At 41.4% G+C, this 17,396-nt stretch overlaps 1 non-coding gene and 1 pseudogene across 1 annotated transcript; both read right to left on the bottom strand.

Annotated features, from left to right (window-relative positions):
• Positions 1–10,412: 10,412 nt before the first annotated feature.
• LOC118240984 lies at positions 10,413–17,268 on the bottom strand (annotated as a pseudogene).
• LOC113569629 lies at positions 13,852–13,992 on the bottom strand. The gene has a single exon (XR_003409814.1). It is a non-coding gene; the product is annotated as a U4 spliceosomal RNA (small nuclear RNA).
• Positions 17,269–17,396: the final 128 nt, after the last annotated feature.

Below are 17,396 nucleotides of genomic sequence, written 5' to 3'. Positions count from 1 at the left end.
AAGCCTCAAAAAGACAAAAAGAAGGCGTCACCAGTGCCCGCCCCAGAGACAGGCAAAACCACTGGTGCGCCTCCTAATGCATATGCCCCAAAGCCAGAGAAGCCGTCGCCACCCAGCTCAGCAAAAGGTGATCCCCCACAGCAGAGTGAGACTCCGAGCCAGCTGATGACTCGGGGACAGGCTGGGGCTCCTGCCAGCTTCCCCGGACTTATTCATAACTCATTGTTTAATTACATGCATGTACCTGTCCCGGTCACTGTGTCAGTCCCAGTCACATTTAATGTATCCATCGCTTTGTCTCCATTTGTGTCTGTGCCTGTGCCCATCAGTGTGTTTGTCCCTGTGTCTGTTATTGTTCTGTCTCTGTCCTTCCCCCCACTGTCCTGCTCGCACTGGCCCATGATGGTTCGCTCGGTCCTCCGGCTTCGGCATTCGGCGTAGGATTCGGAGCCGTAGCCTGATAGGCTGCCGCGCCGGGAGTCTCGCCATCGGGGAGGGGCTCTGTCACGGTACAGCCCCTCCCCCCAAACGTCTACCCTTGTGTGTGTGGCCACGCCCCCATGTGTTTCACATCTGCTCCCCGTTGTGTTGTTAATGTGAGTGTATATGTAAACGTTAATGTAAACGTTAGTATTGTCAGTGTTTGATCCCTCGATGGCCTTAGAGCTATGTTGTCTTCTGTGTCTATAAACGTCTTTGTGTGTATCACAGCTCCTCCATCACAGCTCTCCCTCCATCACAGTCGCTGTTGAGTGTTACTCCGTTTCACCCTGCATGTTATACATGAATGCTGTTATGTTTACCATTATTGTTTTGTTAATAAACATCTGTCCACAACGAGGAAGTCAGTGCGTCCTGCTCCTTGCCCTGCGGCACACGGGCAATTACAAAAACATTTGCATTTGCAACTAAAAGTTCATTTTATTCTTATACAGTGTCTAATGTCAACATTGAACTTTTTTATAAATTCATCACAGCTTGGAAGGTTGTTAGTTTCATTTTATGTGAATTACAATATTTTTATTCCTAAAATGTCAGTTAAAACACTATAAGAAATAGTTCTCATATAGAAATTTCATAAACACAAAAAAAGGTTGAGGATAGCAACCACACCCAGGTCTTCCAGGTAGCAAGTGTATGCTATGACTACTAGCATAGCATATGACTTTGTTATAGCAGACAGAACACACATTTAACTTCTGGCTGACCATCACACTCCATCTCACTGCCCACTCCTTCAGGGAGCATACCTGTGCACTTCACACCTTCCATGTGTCCCTCACACCTCCACCCTTCATTCAAGGGGACCATGCATGCCCCTCACCAGGGGTTCACACCAGACCATCCCATTTCTGACACCATTTGTGACAAAGGCTGAGGGCAGCAACCACACCCAGCCTCAAACCTGGGTCTTCCACAGAGTAAACATGCTCTGACCTCCAGAGCTAGCTGAGTAGGTGAGCACCTGAGGGCAATGTATAAAAGAAAATAGAAGGCACTTCTGATAAGATGTGGAACTGAGATATTGTAATTTATCATGAGTAAAATAAAAGATGACCACAAATGTTTTTGTCAAGTAGGTGGTGCTAAAGAGATGTTCTAACTCAAGGGTGCCTAAATCTGGTCCTGGTGATCTACCACCCTGCAGAGTATAGTTCCAAGCCTAAACTTTATCCAATTAATCATGGCCTTCAATGGGTCCTTACTAGTAGTGCCAGTTGTGGTAGATTAGGTTAGGTAGATTAGGTAAACTCTGCAGGGCAGTAGATCACAAGGATAGCACTTAAGCATCAGTGTTCTGAAATTAGTCTGTGAATATTTTTGCCACAGTATTAGTCCTGTGGTCTGACTTCACTCAAGAGCTTTGCAGCAGTTAAGAGGAGAAGCCATTTAATGTAATAGGATTGTACATATTATATATGTAGATTTTATGATTGTATACACACATGAGGGAGCGGAATGAAATGCAAGCAGTTTTACTGACGAAACAGGACAGGTTAGAGGAGTCAGGCAGGTACTCGTAATCAGGAAGTGTCCGGAAGACATCCAGGGGTCAGGAAGGAGACGAGGTCTGAAACACAGACAGGATTCGAAAACCAGGAAGTATCTGGAATGCTTGGTATGCAACATGGAGTTGGCAATAGCTCACAAAGTGAGTGCGAGGGAGGGGAGTTTAAATAGGGGGGCAGTAATGAGAATAGCATTTAGGTGTGTACTTAGTACTCTGGCGAACCAGATTGGAGATGTCTGCGAGAAGAGGTAGACGTGGCAGTGTGGGGATAAGTGGTTCCTAGTGTTTGTAATAGTAGAACTGAACAGAATAGTCACTGTAAATTGTGGAATACAGTGGATTGTTTGTAACCGACAAACTAGTGTAAATAGCCAATGAAAAAATGTTAAAAGGCATCATCTTCCATTTTCTTTCATTACTTCAAAGGTTACAAAGGAGGTAGCTGAGTTACTTCATGTACCTATTAACAATGTAGGGAATTTGTTATCTCTCCTCACTATTGATCCAGTCCATTTCTAATTCTTTTGGCAATTATGGGAGAGCAGGCAGGAAAAGGTTATAGGGTGTTTAGTAAATGGCATTTTCCAAGAAACAGACATGAATGATGATGAGTGAGGGAAGAGGGAGATGGTTCTGGAACTTGGAGAAAGGTTAAATTCGGAGTGATAAATGATCAACTGTACTGACTGCACTGTTCTGGGCCCAGAGATGATTTACAAGATTTTTTTTTAAAGTAATGGTTTGTTTATAATAAATGGAAGGATTTTAAGGAAGGCATAGAAGAGAAACACTCCTGAATATTTGAAAACATTCTCTGATGGCTCCCATCCACACTGTAAGTCTTCCTGTTTACCTAGGAAAGTATTCTGGGTCTAATATAATAAAAAGTGAATAGGGGCATAATATTATGTATTACTAATTCTAGTCAATACCTCTATAGTGTTTATAAAATTTTAATAGGCAGTCATCCTGCATTTTGCCAAAATCTGCTCTTTCCTATGAATTCTAAAATGTATTCTTTACCTTCAAGCTGGACATGAGGAACTACTTGTGCTCTTTTTGACTGACAAACACCACCCTGTAAACACCACCCTGATGGACTGTGTTTCTTTTGTCCTCTCTGAAAGATCGACAAAGAAAGTTGTCCGATTACACTGCGCAACCAGACACCTACCCTAATCTCCCTTATCTATTCCTCTCTGTCTAGCCAAAGTCCTCCCTCTCTGTATAGCCATGAACCTGGGTTTCAACTTCCTTTTTCGAAAGCCTTTTCAGATACTTGCTAATGGCTTTTACTGAAGCCAGTAATCTTCTCCAATACTCCCCCTCCACCCCACAGTTCCCAAACAACCGGACCTCAGTAGCCCATGCATAATTAAAGAAGCTTTTATCACATGCTATTCAAAGTCACCTCAGGGCATTAGAGTTAGCTGGGGTCACTGAACTGTCCTTGGAGAACTGATGCATGACCACAGTGCAGGCTTTATCTGTCCTTCACACCTTCATGCTCCCCGGCTGTGGATAATAAACCACATCTCTCTGTGGCATTTTACTGCCAGCTAGCAATTCAAGACAAAAACACCACCAAATCCCATGAGCATGGCAATAAAGGCATCCTTCAGGAGAAATAAATCAACAAAATAACAAAAACTCATTCAGCAGCATAGAGGTCAGAGGGAGCCTGCAAGACATTAGGTCATGCCCCTTATGGAAAAAGTATTCTGGGCATCTTGCTTCCATATAAGGACAGTGACAAAAACACAAAAGCAGCTCAGAAGTGATCAAAGCTTTGATTGACTTACTAATCTCACAAAAAATATGAAGGTCCTGATGCACATTATCCACAAGCAAAGCAAGTGTGTGCTCTGGCACTCTGAATTTCAAGCATCTTTTGTGCACAATTATTGAACTGCAATGGTTTAGGAGCTATCAGAAGTCGCAGAGGGAATGGTCTCATTAATGGCACTAAGAAAAGTGTGATTGTTTTGCATTCATTTGAATTTTTAATTCACATTTTACACAGCTCCACCCTCCTCAATATTCAGGAATTAGTGTGGTAGCAAAATCACCATAAGTTATCTCAGGGGATTGTGATTTGTTGCCTGAATATATTTGACTTTTGGTGTTATCTGATAACCTCGCTACCCCCAAACACTTTGAAGTCTAAAGAGTCATCTCAATTTGTTGAAATTAACAAGAACTATTGGCTTGTTTTATAGAGCAAGTCAGTTTACAACAAACATTTTTGATAGCTGACATATCAGATTCATGTAATGAATTGAAATTGTGCATTTCAAGGTTGATAGTGTGGCTGACAATGATGAAGGGAGCTTTAAAAGCAGGAAGGGAAACCAAACTTTAACTGTGCCCACCTAAGAATGAAAAATGTCCTTACTACAAATGACAAACATTTTATTACAGCTGAAGGGAACAAGTAAGAATGAGCTGATCCAGCTCTTAAACCCTGGTCCTACAGGTGGTAAACATGTGCCCCAACAACTGCTCCAAAGAGCCAGCTCTCTGGCATAGCAGCCAGAGCACCCATTTCACCTCCCTGAGCTGACGATCCCCATCACATCCCCCTCTCTCCTTTAGGGGGTGACTGCCTGTGTCACCACACTGCCGTTCCTTTTTGGATGTGCGCACCTGCACTTCACCCCTTCCCTGGGTCCTTAAACACTATTATGAGACTGATGAACTCCTAATAGTTTGATGCATGCAAGTGTGGTTTTACTTAAACCAGAAGTAGTATCTCAGTGTTGTCAGCTCAGTTTATACTGGTACGGTTAAATATGCTTGATCACACTTTACCATGGTAGGACTTGTACAAAACACAAGGCATTATGTTCTTACTTGCAAAGACTGTGTGAATGTTCACACTCATCTCAGAACTAGTGGATTTTTCTTTGCAGGAGTGTGACCCATTTGCTGTTATCACAAGCACCAGAGAGCAGAGCTAAACCCAAAGGTATTAAAATATCCATGTGCTGTCTTCTGTCTGCTGTCAGCATCTAATAAACCTCCCATGTGGATGATGTATGAACATGTCAGCTGTGAAAATCATGGTTCTCTGACCCTTTGGGAAGCAGCTGCAGCTTAAAGCCACCAATGCACCACAGCTCTTCTTGTGTGTGTGACTTTGATGAATTGAGTCACATATAGAACATATTGTATGCCATCATCTGAGTTTGGGAGTCTGGGAGGGCAAAGAAAAGTCTTTATGATTTGACCTTAGAGATACTGAATCTCTCACTTGTAGTATGGTAATAACTATATTAGTGCAAGTATTACATTTTTACTTGGATTTTAGAATGCAGAGAAAATGAAGCACTTGAGCCAGTGACCTTCTACACCATGAATTCTGAAATCAATCCAAAGAAGAATGTAGGTCAGGCAGTAAGCTCCTGCAAAAGCCAAAAAGGGCTGTCATAAGACTCATCAAGTCTTAAACAATGTATGCTTATGTACAATAACTTTCTTGCCCAATGCCTACAATGCCAAACAAAATAGAATTCTCTCATTTCTCCAAATCATAAAGCAAAATAATTTTCAATTCGGACATCAGCATGCACACTGCAATGAACAAGCCAGATCCCTCAGAGTTTCTCTGCTGCACTATAGGTAACGATGCAACAGATGTGGATTGCTTGAACCTGGCTGGACTGAGCGCTGTGCCCCTGGACACCTCTGTGATGGCGCTCAATGCAGCAAAGTACCAGTGCCAGAGTGCAGCAGGCCATGGTGTGGTGCGGGAGTTCTGTGAGCACATTCTGCTGCTGAAGAAGATGCGTACCCTCCAGACAGCAGGGAATCCTCACTGCCAGAGCTTACGTCCCGCCCTGACTTCGTTGCTTGCCACCAGGCTGAGTATCACTGCGCCTTCCTCCCCCTGCGGGGTCGAGGGCTTGGCCGAACCGGACCTGGTCGCGGCACACCGCCGCGGAGAAGTGTGTCCGGCGGCGGCCAACGGCATGCTCTGCTCCCCACTCCCGTGTCCCTCTTGGGGGACAATGGGGGCAGCGTAACTCACAGGACCGGCCCTCGTACCAAAGTACTCGGGGTCACACTATCACATGCTGACAGGGGTTTAAATACAGACAAAACACTTAACACCAAATCCTGTGCAGGTGTGTGTTGTCCCAGGGGGGCGTAGTTACAATTTAGACAACCGGGAATCACCCCTACACGCGGCGGGCCGTACCACGTGCCTCGTAGAGGGAGGAGCATTCCTTGACAGAATTGAATTTGGCCCAGTTGTACTATAATATCCTTCTTTTAGGAAGGATAGCTGTTTTATTTGCTATGTTTGTTTTAAACACTCTAAGCTTGTGTGAGGTTTATGTGAGAGTAAAAAGTGGTGGTGTTATGAAAATGTGATGTGTAAAGGGTAATGAAGATATATTATGTTTCTATACATTGAACATGGGTCATTCTTAATACATATGCATTAAAAATAAAATGGTCATTTTTAAATTCAGATAAGATAATTTCTGTACTTTTGACATTGACTGGGCCTTTTGACATTGACTTTCTTGCCCACAAGGTAGCGCTATGCTCAGCTCTGTTGCTATCCTAGATGAGTGCGAGCCACTCCCACCTCGTCTCTAATGGACAATTGTATTAGCTCAGTAGCTGCACTCCATCACTGTCAGTAAACTGGTCCCTCAGCACCGATGCAAGCATGTGTCTTCCAACACTGTCTGGGCCAATGGATTGCCCTCCACATCCCCTCCCATTATCATGTATTCCAAAAGCTGACTGAGTGATTAACTGATTTTGCACTAATGAACTCATAGGCATTGTGACATGGCAAGTACAATTCTCTTAATGCTGTGCAGTTACAGTTATAGTATCAAGGAACTCTAAAAATGCTGGCCACAAAACCAGAGAAACAGGAGTTTGTTATGCTTCCAGATTAAAATATCTCATAAAACATGTCTGCTGAGAATTTTATGAAGCAAATCTAGTCCTACCAAGCCCACCTGTGGCCCCATGGCAGGCTGGGGATCTGACGGCTGTGTTTACTGAGGGAGAGTGGCAGAAAGCCGGGGGCGGGGGGCTCTAATAAGGTGACAGGAGCCAGCAGGAGCTAGGCTGCTGCTGCCAGCCTGTCAATCACTAGGTGCACCTATGAACAACGCACAGGGTCTCATAAGGCCCTATTGATCCTCTTTAATTGGTTTTGTCACACAAACCATGAGCCAGACTGCAAAGAATAGGAGCGCCTCCAACTGTATTGATCCTACTTCTGGGTCTTAACCAAAATTCTTACACTGACCTTTAATTAACTAATTACCCATCTCTGGGAGAAAGAGGAAAAAATACATGTCATGGAATATACATTTTCAACACTTCAAAAATAATAGGTTATATAAATGCTAAAAGAATTTCCATGCAATAAATGGTATCATGATAATCCACAGTACTGAACAAAAGCTCTCCTATTTAGCAAAAGAAGCATCGCTAAGCTACAAATGGAAATGAATTCATTGGGTTCCTGAATAAAAATGACATACTATCTCTCTGAAATGGCCAAAGACATATTCTCCAATATCTATCTTGCCAGAAAAGACACTCTCTGAGGCATGTTTTTACTAACAGCTTTTAATTGAATCACCTCAGGGACGAATTTATGGCAGCAATAAATCAGAGGTGGGATTTCAACAGTGTCAGTCAGGCATCTTCAGATCTACACCAGTCTTCGCTATCTTTGTAATCTTTGCTGAACTGTTGATGATACCAGAGGACATATATCACCTTAGTATTATTAAGAAACGTTCTCTTACTTAATTCTGACAAAACAGAGTTGCTTCTATTGGGCCCCACGGTACTTGGAGAACTCTTAGCAGTCAGTCAGGCATTTTATTAACTACTTCCCATCTTAGGTAAAGGTATAGATCTGGGGATCCAAGGGCATTGAGAGTTACTGGGATGTTATAATGCTGTCACTTCACCTCTCTTTTGACACTGAAGTTTGTGGACTGAGAGCGGCAGAGTGCTGATGTTCCAGGTTGCCCTCATGCCTGTGTTTCCTTGTTGCTCTATCCTTTTAGCTATGCTGCCATAGCTAGATCTACCGGCGTTCCTATTTGCACATTATAGTTCCCTAATTTACAAACCCTCATACCTGGACATGCCGAATAATCTGTTCTTTCTTTCTACCAAGGTACAGCTATACCTGATGTCATGATGTTACAGAGCCTCAACTCGTCTCAGGTGCCATAGCTACTCCCACCATCCCCTGATGTTCCCTGCTGTAGCCCACCACACCTCATCCCAGCACACTACTTCTCTGATGCCCTTAATGGACATTCTTATGTGGAATGGGTTTCGAATATATGCACACCATCAGGACCAGACTAGGACTTCTAGAAAACTGGACTAGACAATAGTTGCTCATTTTTTCATTTTATTTAGTTATTTTTCTCTTAGAATTGTTACTATTGTGGTGACTGTTGAGTCTTGGTTCCTCTCAAGGTTTATTCCTCATGCTTTATGGAGTTTTTCCTTGCCACTGTCACCCTTGGCTTGCTCGGTGGGGGCTTGGACATTTGTAAAGCTGCTTTGTGACAACATCTGTTATAAAAAGTGTTATATAAATACATTTGATTGGATTTGACTAATTGGATTTTGCTCCATCTCTTTTTCATTTAAGTTTTTCATTTAAGTAGAAATCACAATATGACAATAACTTGGTTTCTGTTTATTGTAATTGTTAATTGTTCTATTAATTGTCTGTTGACTTGTAAAGATGGGTTGCCTTATGGGTTTCCATGCAAATATGTTTCTGGAGAACTGAGCTGCATTGCATCAAGACAGATTATAGGATTATAGGTGTTAGCCGTGCTGTGTTGTCTAGACCTAGACTTCACCATTTTGTTCCAATAGCACCATTCCTGACTGAGGGCTCTGGTTTAATAGAGTCACTGAGAGAGAGCAGTTTTGTGGAACAGTGGGTGAGTAGCAAGCCTGAACACCCAACAGGCCTGGCTGTGCATGAGCAATGACAGCTCAGCAGCATGCTGAACCAGAAGGGCAAGAGTTTATTGGGTTCACCCTCTCACACAGGGTGAGGACTGTGTGGTATTGCAAATCAACAAGCTTACAGGGAGCTAAGTGAGGATGATGCAGGCTTCCATACTACCAGTATCGCTCCGCTGTTGTTCTGGGTTGCTCAACATATATTATCTGGATATCTATTTTTCTTTTGAAACAGGTTCAATAATCAAGGCAAAAAGCCAAAAGAGGGATTTATTCAATTTCTTCAAAACAATCAATTGTTTAACATACATTTCTTTATTTCTGTTGTTCACAGAAGTCTGAAAAACATATTTAAATACAAATTTGTGTTGTTTCATTATTTTACAGAAATGTGTTCAGCGATGCTTTATAAACTTGCTCCTTGGTCTATATTCATCTTTTTTACTTTTTAGTTATTAACTCCAACCAATCTTTAGTCCAATATTTTCCTCAAAATTCCTCTTTAAGTATGAATAAAATACTACAGGTCTGATCATTGCTGTAAGTTAAGAAGGAGCACATTGATCAAGCTGCATTCCTGAACAGCACTCAGTTGCCATCGTGATTATTTACAGTATAACAGCGTTGCCAAGAGAATAAACTTACTCCAGTCAGCGAGCGTTTCAGTTTACATTTTGAGTCCCCATGCAACCCATGCATGTTCACCCAATAAGCAAAAGGTTTTTAGATCAATAAAACAAGAGTTAATTCTCCCAATTATTAGCCCAGTGCATAGTAACTACATATACCATAAAACTGGAAAAATCGAAAACATTTCAAATATGCACATGCAAGCATCCTTTGCAATATTTATATAGAATCTTGATGCCTCCGTGAACTTGATAGCCCTGTCATGATAAAACCAGTCCTTTTGTTGAATCAGAAATGCACTTCACTAAATAGAAATCAACTTTTTGCCTGGACCAAGAGAACTGCAAACTGAATTCTGTTCTGAGACTTCAGATTTGATGACCAAGGTTGCCCTCTGGTGTCTACTAGAATTCATCACCAAAGGTAAACAATCATACCAGTTTTACAGAGACAGAGTGATGTTTTGAAAACTCCTCATTGTCATGCCAGGCCCAATCAATGTCAAAAGTACAGAAATGATCTTATCTGAATTTAAAAATGACCATTTTATTTTTAAAGCATATGTAATAAGAATGACCCATGTTCAATGTATAGAAACTAGGGGTGGGACTTTAACGCGTTAATTTCAATTAATTAATTACAGGGAAAATAACTAAATAAAAAAATTAACGCATTTTAATCACACTTTTGCACTGTGGAACGTTTCTCAGTGCACGGGTTCCAGGCATACAGATGATATTGACGCACAATGTGATGAGCATGATGGAGATGACGGAAGAGGCTACGCTGGTGGATGGGAAATTTAAATACAAGAAACTTCCAGATGGAAGTACAAACAAAAAATTTGTTATTTGCACTTTATGCAGGAAGGAGTTTGCTCATCACAGAAGCACTTCCACCCTGTCAAAGTCCACGTCAGACAAATTGACCAATTCACTGGCGAGATGGATTGCTATGGACTGTAGACCACTCTCTGTGGTCGAAGATAAAGGGTTACAAGAGACGCTGCAAATTGCGTCAGCTGATGCAAGTTACGAACTGCCGTCCAGAAAGAGAATGTCCTGCCCTGCCCTGGCCCGAAAATATCTGGCCAGTCCTGCCATGTCTGTTCCTTGTGAGAGACTTTTCTCACTTGCTGGTAACATAGTTCAGAAGAAGAGGGCAGCATTGACCTCTGAAAATGTCAAAAGGCCAGTTTGTCTCAGTAACTGGCTGAGGAAGCAGTAGATGTTATCAGAAGGCCAATGGGTTTGTGTTATTGACTTAACTAAATGTTGATCATATTGACATGCTCTATGTTGTTGTTTAATTTTGGGAGTTTTGCTCAGGATATTGGAAGAATAAGAAGAACTGAAGTCAGAGGATGTCTTTTAATACCATTTTAGATGATGGTAGACAATATTTTATCTATTTTTATTTATAATGGGAGCAGTTGAAGTCAATCAGTACTTTGGCATTTTTTGTCAGAATTTCCAGTGTTCTGAAAGTGCTCTGTGTTTTCTGCAATCATCTATTGGTCTGTATAGTAGACTGGTGGGAAAATAAACAAGATTTTGAAGTTTAAGCTCATGTTCATTGATTCATTCATCATCCAAACTTAAATTAATATTTCTCATGTTAAATATTGAAATGTGATTAAAATATGATTAATTTCGATTAATTAATTACAAAGCTTCTAATTATTTAGATACATTTTTTAAAATCAAGTCCCACCCCTAATAGAAACATAATATATCGTCATTACCCTTCACACATCACATTTTCATAACACCACATTCTACTTTTTTCAGAACTTTTTTCAGAACGACTGAATTCAATTCGGTCACGGAATGCTCCTCCCCCCGCGTGCAAGGGGGATTCACTGTTGTCTAAATTATTAACTACACACCCTTGGACAAAACACACCTTTTTTGTCTGTATTTAATCCCCTGCCACTGTGTGACAGTGTGACCCCGAGCGCCTTTGGTACGATGGCCTCTCCTGAGACAAGGGGGGCCCCCATTGTCCCCCAAAAGGGATGTGGGGGCGGGAAGTGGTGCACGCCGCAGCCGCCGCCACCGCCACCACCACCATCGTCGTCGAGAAAACTTCTCCGCGGCGGTGAGCCGTGACCATCTCTGGTTTGGCCAGGGCAGGTACCGGCCATGGGCCCTGCAGGGGAAGGAACACGCGGAGATACTCGCACTGGTAGCAAGCGGCAAAGTCTGGGTGGGAGGTAAGCTCTGGTACTGAAGATTCCCTGCTGGCTGGAGGCTGTGCAGAATGTGCTCGCAGAACTCCCGCACCGCACCATGGCCCGCGGTACTCTGGCACTGGTACTTTGCTGCAATGAGCGCCATCCCAGAGGTGTCCAGGGGCACAGCGCTCAGTCCAGCCAGGCTCAAGCAGTCCACATCTGTTGCATCATTACCTATAGTAGTGCACAAGAGAAACACTGAGGGATCCGACTTGTTCATCGCAGTGTGCATGCCGATGTCCGATTTGAAAATTATTTTGCTTTATGATTTGGAGAAATGAGAGAATTCCATTTTGTTTGGCATTGTAGGTATTGGATCAGAATCTTGGATATTTTTAGATCAAAATGGTTTGGTTTTCAATGTTTTTTGTCATCATGCTAAAAAAATGTCAGTAAACACTGGACTGTGAAACCTCAGTGAATATTGTGCTCAGTAATGAAAAGCAGGTGGTGAATATTTATGCATATTTTTTTAGCTGAATGAGTTTCTGGCACAAAACAACTTTTCCTGATTAGCTGTAGCTATATTTCTAACCATTCTAACAAAATATTTTAACAAAAAAAAAAAAAAAAAAAAAAAAAAAAAAAAAATCTAATCACTGTATGAGATCTACAAACCAAAAAATAATCATTATTTAGAAGGGTAACTAAAGACAAAAGTAGAGAGAAATCACTTACCAATATAGGCCACCTCTTTCCATTCTAGCTTCTTCTCCTTCATCAGTTTCTCAACCTCCACCTGCTTCGGCTCATTCAGAGACATCACAACACAGCCCGTTGTCTGGGACAGCTTGTCTGTGAGTCTCCCCAGTGTGGGGTTCTCACTGGAAGTCAGAAGGATCACCTGATAGGACAGAGTGGAAGAAACAAACATGCAAAACGATAGCAAGTGTTACATTTGAAATACTGATTTCAAAAAGTTCTGTGAGGCTCCATTATGTCATAGGTTGCTATAAAACATCAACCAGTTTTATACAGAAAGAAGTAATGCTACAAGAAGCTGTAACTGTAGGCGTCAGGTACTCTGACTCTAGAAATGTGGATTACACTTTGAAATCCAAATGGATCTGTGTAAAATATTTTCTCTCTATTTTTTTTTTTTTTTAAATGCGATGGAGGAAGATCCTTTATACAATGACAGTGAATATGGCACCATGGTAAAAATGTAATGATGCATACACAAGCGTAACATTTGGCACGTCAAGTTCCCAGATCAATCGTTACACTGTTTCATACACGAAGTATAACTCAGAGCAAAACTTCTTTCAAAGGATGTAACAATGTCCCACAGGTGGTAGTTTATTTATAATACTTTATGGCTATTTTCTAAGAGCTTGTTAAGCATGTCTTATTTAAGAGACTACAAAACTAAACGATGTGACATGAGCAAAGGTTCTTTTTAAAATCGCACGTGTACAAAAATCAAATGATTAACTGTAGACAGCTTTTATAGAGGCTTTTGCTGTGTTGTGTGATGTATATTTAGGCATATTCCTGCCAAACTCCATTTAGAATAGTTATAAAATTAGACTGCCTACATCAACGACCTGATCTAGAACTTTAGCTAGTTAGCGAACTAAAAAAGGAAAATCAATAAAACAAATACAAATTGTAGAAACCATAGTTTTGCATCTAGTAACTATTATCTGTGTTTTATTATTATTATTGAATATAATTATCATCATCATCATTTTAAAATTATTTTCCCAAGACTCGTCCTTGTAACAAGGAGAGCACCTGGGATTAGGAACAGAAATATAGGCAGCTGTTATTTCCTACGGCAATGTTTATCCTACATCTGTTTTGTACTTTTCAGGTAGACGTTTCAGTAACGCCCCCAATGAAACAATAACTCATGTCTCCTCCAGAATAAAAGAATTTGATTAAACCTTTATATACAGGCATTCATACCAATGACACAATACCATATAAACATTGCAAAACTACTCTAACCAATGAAAACGCATTTCTTATTTTCAGACAATAACATCAACCTCCTGGAAGACCACCAAAAATTGCCAGTGCCAACTATATCTCAAGTTGCAACAGCAGGGTATTGGGTAAAGTTTTCAACTAGCAATAATCACGCCTCAGATAAACCTCATAGGCTACGATACTGCCGCTGCGCAAAGATAACCTACCATCCTAGGAGTTCGAGCATCTGAGTAACAGGGTCCCTATGCACGTTGACAGTTCTTTGATTTGCCTTAACAAAAACTCCAGAACTACTAGACATGCAGGCTGAAATTAGAGTTTCATATAAAATAATCAACAATGATCAACACTTCTTGATCAGTGTTTTGTGTAAAAACACAAATACTTCGAATGTTACAAAAAGTGAAAGAACGAACACAATGCATGATGGGTAGTGGACAACAGAGTAAGGGTAAGGGGATGATGGTAGAGGTGGGGGGTTAAATTAGTGTGAACCTTTTGGTCAATCACCATAAGGGGTGTGGATTGCACCAAAGCGGGTGGGGAGAAATTACATTGTTGAAGGCCCAACATGAACACCCTGTAAACATACATGCTCTTTTGCGACTGAAAAAGTGAATTCACAACCTACAGTTCCAATATACAGCAGTACAGAATCACCCAGCATTTTTACCAATGCCTTCGTCAAGACCGTTTTGATTCAAATTTACAGACCCTATGTAAATATAAAACACACAGTCTTGATTTTAAAAAGTCTCCACTGCCCTACCCTAAACACACAAAGAAAGCTGTGGTTTAATTAACCTGATCACAGATCAGCTTAGCATGACCTCTATTAATACCTACCTCTGTTCCTTCTCTCTGCAGCATGGTGATACCATCCAGATCTCTGCTGTTAATGGACACCCTCTCGTCTCCACTTGCAGACAGAGAGATCTGCCTATCTGTCAAACAGCCCAACACATTACAAAGGAGAAGCCGCACCAACTCCGGCTTGTCCTTACCGAAGTAACCAAACCTGCATGGAGGCAAATGTGCACGCACACACACACACAAACATACACACACACCCCTGGATGCTGATCTTAAGGCTAGTGGCCATTCTTGCCCGAACACTAAGAGAGCAAAAGACGTGAAGGAGTGAGCTGTGGAGATGGTTCTGTGCTGTTCTGCTGGTTTACCTGAGCACCCTCTGTTCTGCAACAGGCCAATCTATGTCAATATCAATGCTGTACTCTGCCGGCATCTCAAAATAGGCCATCTTCCCTCCCTACAAAAGGCAAACAGATCACACTTCATGCCCTTTTCAATATTTTAAATAAAGCTCATAAAAGATTATATAATAAACCACTAACAACTTCTGGGACAACTAATATTCTGCAATAAGAAGGAGGCTCAGGTCATCATCAATAGACAGTGGTGAGTGGGCAGAAACTTCTGACTGGCATTAGACCTGTGATAAAAGTGAGTATCTGAACAATTGTTATAAATGTTTGTAACAATTAAATTAATATTAAATTCTGAGATTAGATTAATTTGCTGCCTGCAGCTTGAACACTGTGGAATTCAGCTCACCTGCAGGACTCCTTCATCTATAAGTTTTTTGGTGGTGATGTAAAAGGATCCATTTTCACAGAGCTCCCCAGCCCAGTCCTGGTGATGGGGCCTCTTGGCTGGGTTCAGGTTCAGGGCCTTAGTGTCGGTGCCCTCTTGAGTAAAAAGAAGAGACAGGAAACACTTCAATTAAACAGCTGTGCAGTAGGCTTGAGAAGAGCTGGAACAATCTTCAACCACGAGGTCTTTCGGTTCAAGAACACTGATCACAGAACTTGATTTGCTTTCCATTTAAGACTCATAAATGCACAATACATTTCAGAAACATAGCCTAGAGACCTTGCCAAAGAAAGTAAACTACTTAGTTCCATCCCAATGTGACTGAATTCCACTTATACCTCAAACACATCCATCTATGTAGGCTTATCGGTGCATCTTTCACACACCTCCTCTGGTGACCTCTTGCCAACGGAAGTGGTGTCTGCGATCGACAGAGAACACAGAGTCGTAGCCTTGTTTGGTCACCATCTCCACTGCCTGTATAAGGTGGTGTGGGTGGAGGCATGGAGAGGTGGCCTGAATATTACAGATGATGTCCACCTCTAAGGGAGTGGTGCGAAGTGTAAAAAGGGAAATACAAACTATGATTAGACAAAGTCAAATAATAGTCATTGAATTATAACAAATAATTAGTATGTGATATAACATAGAACATGTTACATACTGTATGACTATGTATGTAAAAAAACCAAAAAAACCTGAATTGGATGCAAATGTTGGTATGAATAAATATGAGAAGGATAGGAAAGTGTCTAATAAAAAGCTCAGTTAAGCAGACTCTGCTGCAGCTGTTTATATGAATAAGTGTTCATTTAAACAGCAAAATGAATTGGGGTTGATTAAGTATGCAGCTGATACCTACAAAATGCATGGCACAATGAGCCAGATATGAAGTCCATTCACTTTTAAACACCAAACTAATGGCTCTGAGTTTCTGATCTGATCAACAGCGGACCACAGCAGAGAACAACATAACTCGCCTGGGTTCATTCGGCAAAACTCTTGAATAGTTTCCAGGGAGCTGGTTGTATCTTTGGACACTTCTGCACTCCTCCTGTGTACTCGAGCCCCCCCATTTCTTTGCCACCCGCTCAATCTCATCGTGGTCAGTGAATACCCACAGGCTGTGGAAATGTCCCGGGAAACATCACGTCAAGACAGGAACAACTGGTTTGGTGGTGGTCATCCGTACATTCATACTGCCACGAGTTGCAATTTGCAAATTACTATATTTAACGAATTACCTGTCAAACACATCAGAGTCTATAGCTGCCCGTATAACCCATCCGATCAGTGGAACACCCGCCAGCAATTTTATGTTCTTCAGAGGAATTCCATTGCTGCCGCCACGAGCGAGAATCACCCCAGCTACGTGTCTCTCCTTAACAGTATCTAGTTTGGTTGACTGATTACTGCTGCCTTCAGCAGCGTTATCTACAATTTTCCTCTTTAATCTATTCATTCTCTTCAAAGGCTACGAAAATAAAGGGATCGCAAAAGAAACAAAGCTTCAGTAATCGGTGATGGTAAAAACTGGCTTAAAACCTATTCTGCTACGGAGAACAGGTCCAAGAAATGAAGCGCAATTCAAACTAATTCAGTTTAAAAGCAACTAGCGTAGCGTATTATCGGCCACGTCAGTACAAAACATCGACAATCTAAGATAATGGTAAATAAATGTAAGCGCTTTACTAACCCCAATTGGTGTTTTTCAGACGAGATAAATGTTTAATAGTCTAAGATCCAAGACCTATTTGATTTCATGGAAAGAAGTTTTTTTAAAAACAATTGTTTTTTATATCCTTTGACATTGTGGCCGTCGCGCAAAAACGGCTTCACTTCCGGTGTTCCGTAATTGACCTTTTCTCTTACACAGCGTGTATAATTTGTAAAACTGCGTGTGCATTTGTTTTACGTTATTGAAATGTAAAACTTTTTTTCTCATTTTCAGTGACAGTATGCAGTGTTTTATTTTTTTTTAAACTGACC

This window comes from Electrophorus electricus, chromosome 2, assembly GCF_013358815.1.
Source record: "Electrophorus electricus isolate fEleEle1 chromosome 2, fEleEle1.pri, whole genome shotgun sequence".
Lineage (NCBI taxonomy): Eukaryota > Metazoa > Chordata > Actinopteri > Gymnotiformes > Gymnotidae > Electrophorus > Electrophorus electricus.
Note: the sequence above shows the minus strand (reverse complement) of the source record. Positions and strands in the feature narration are given on the sequence as shown.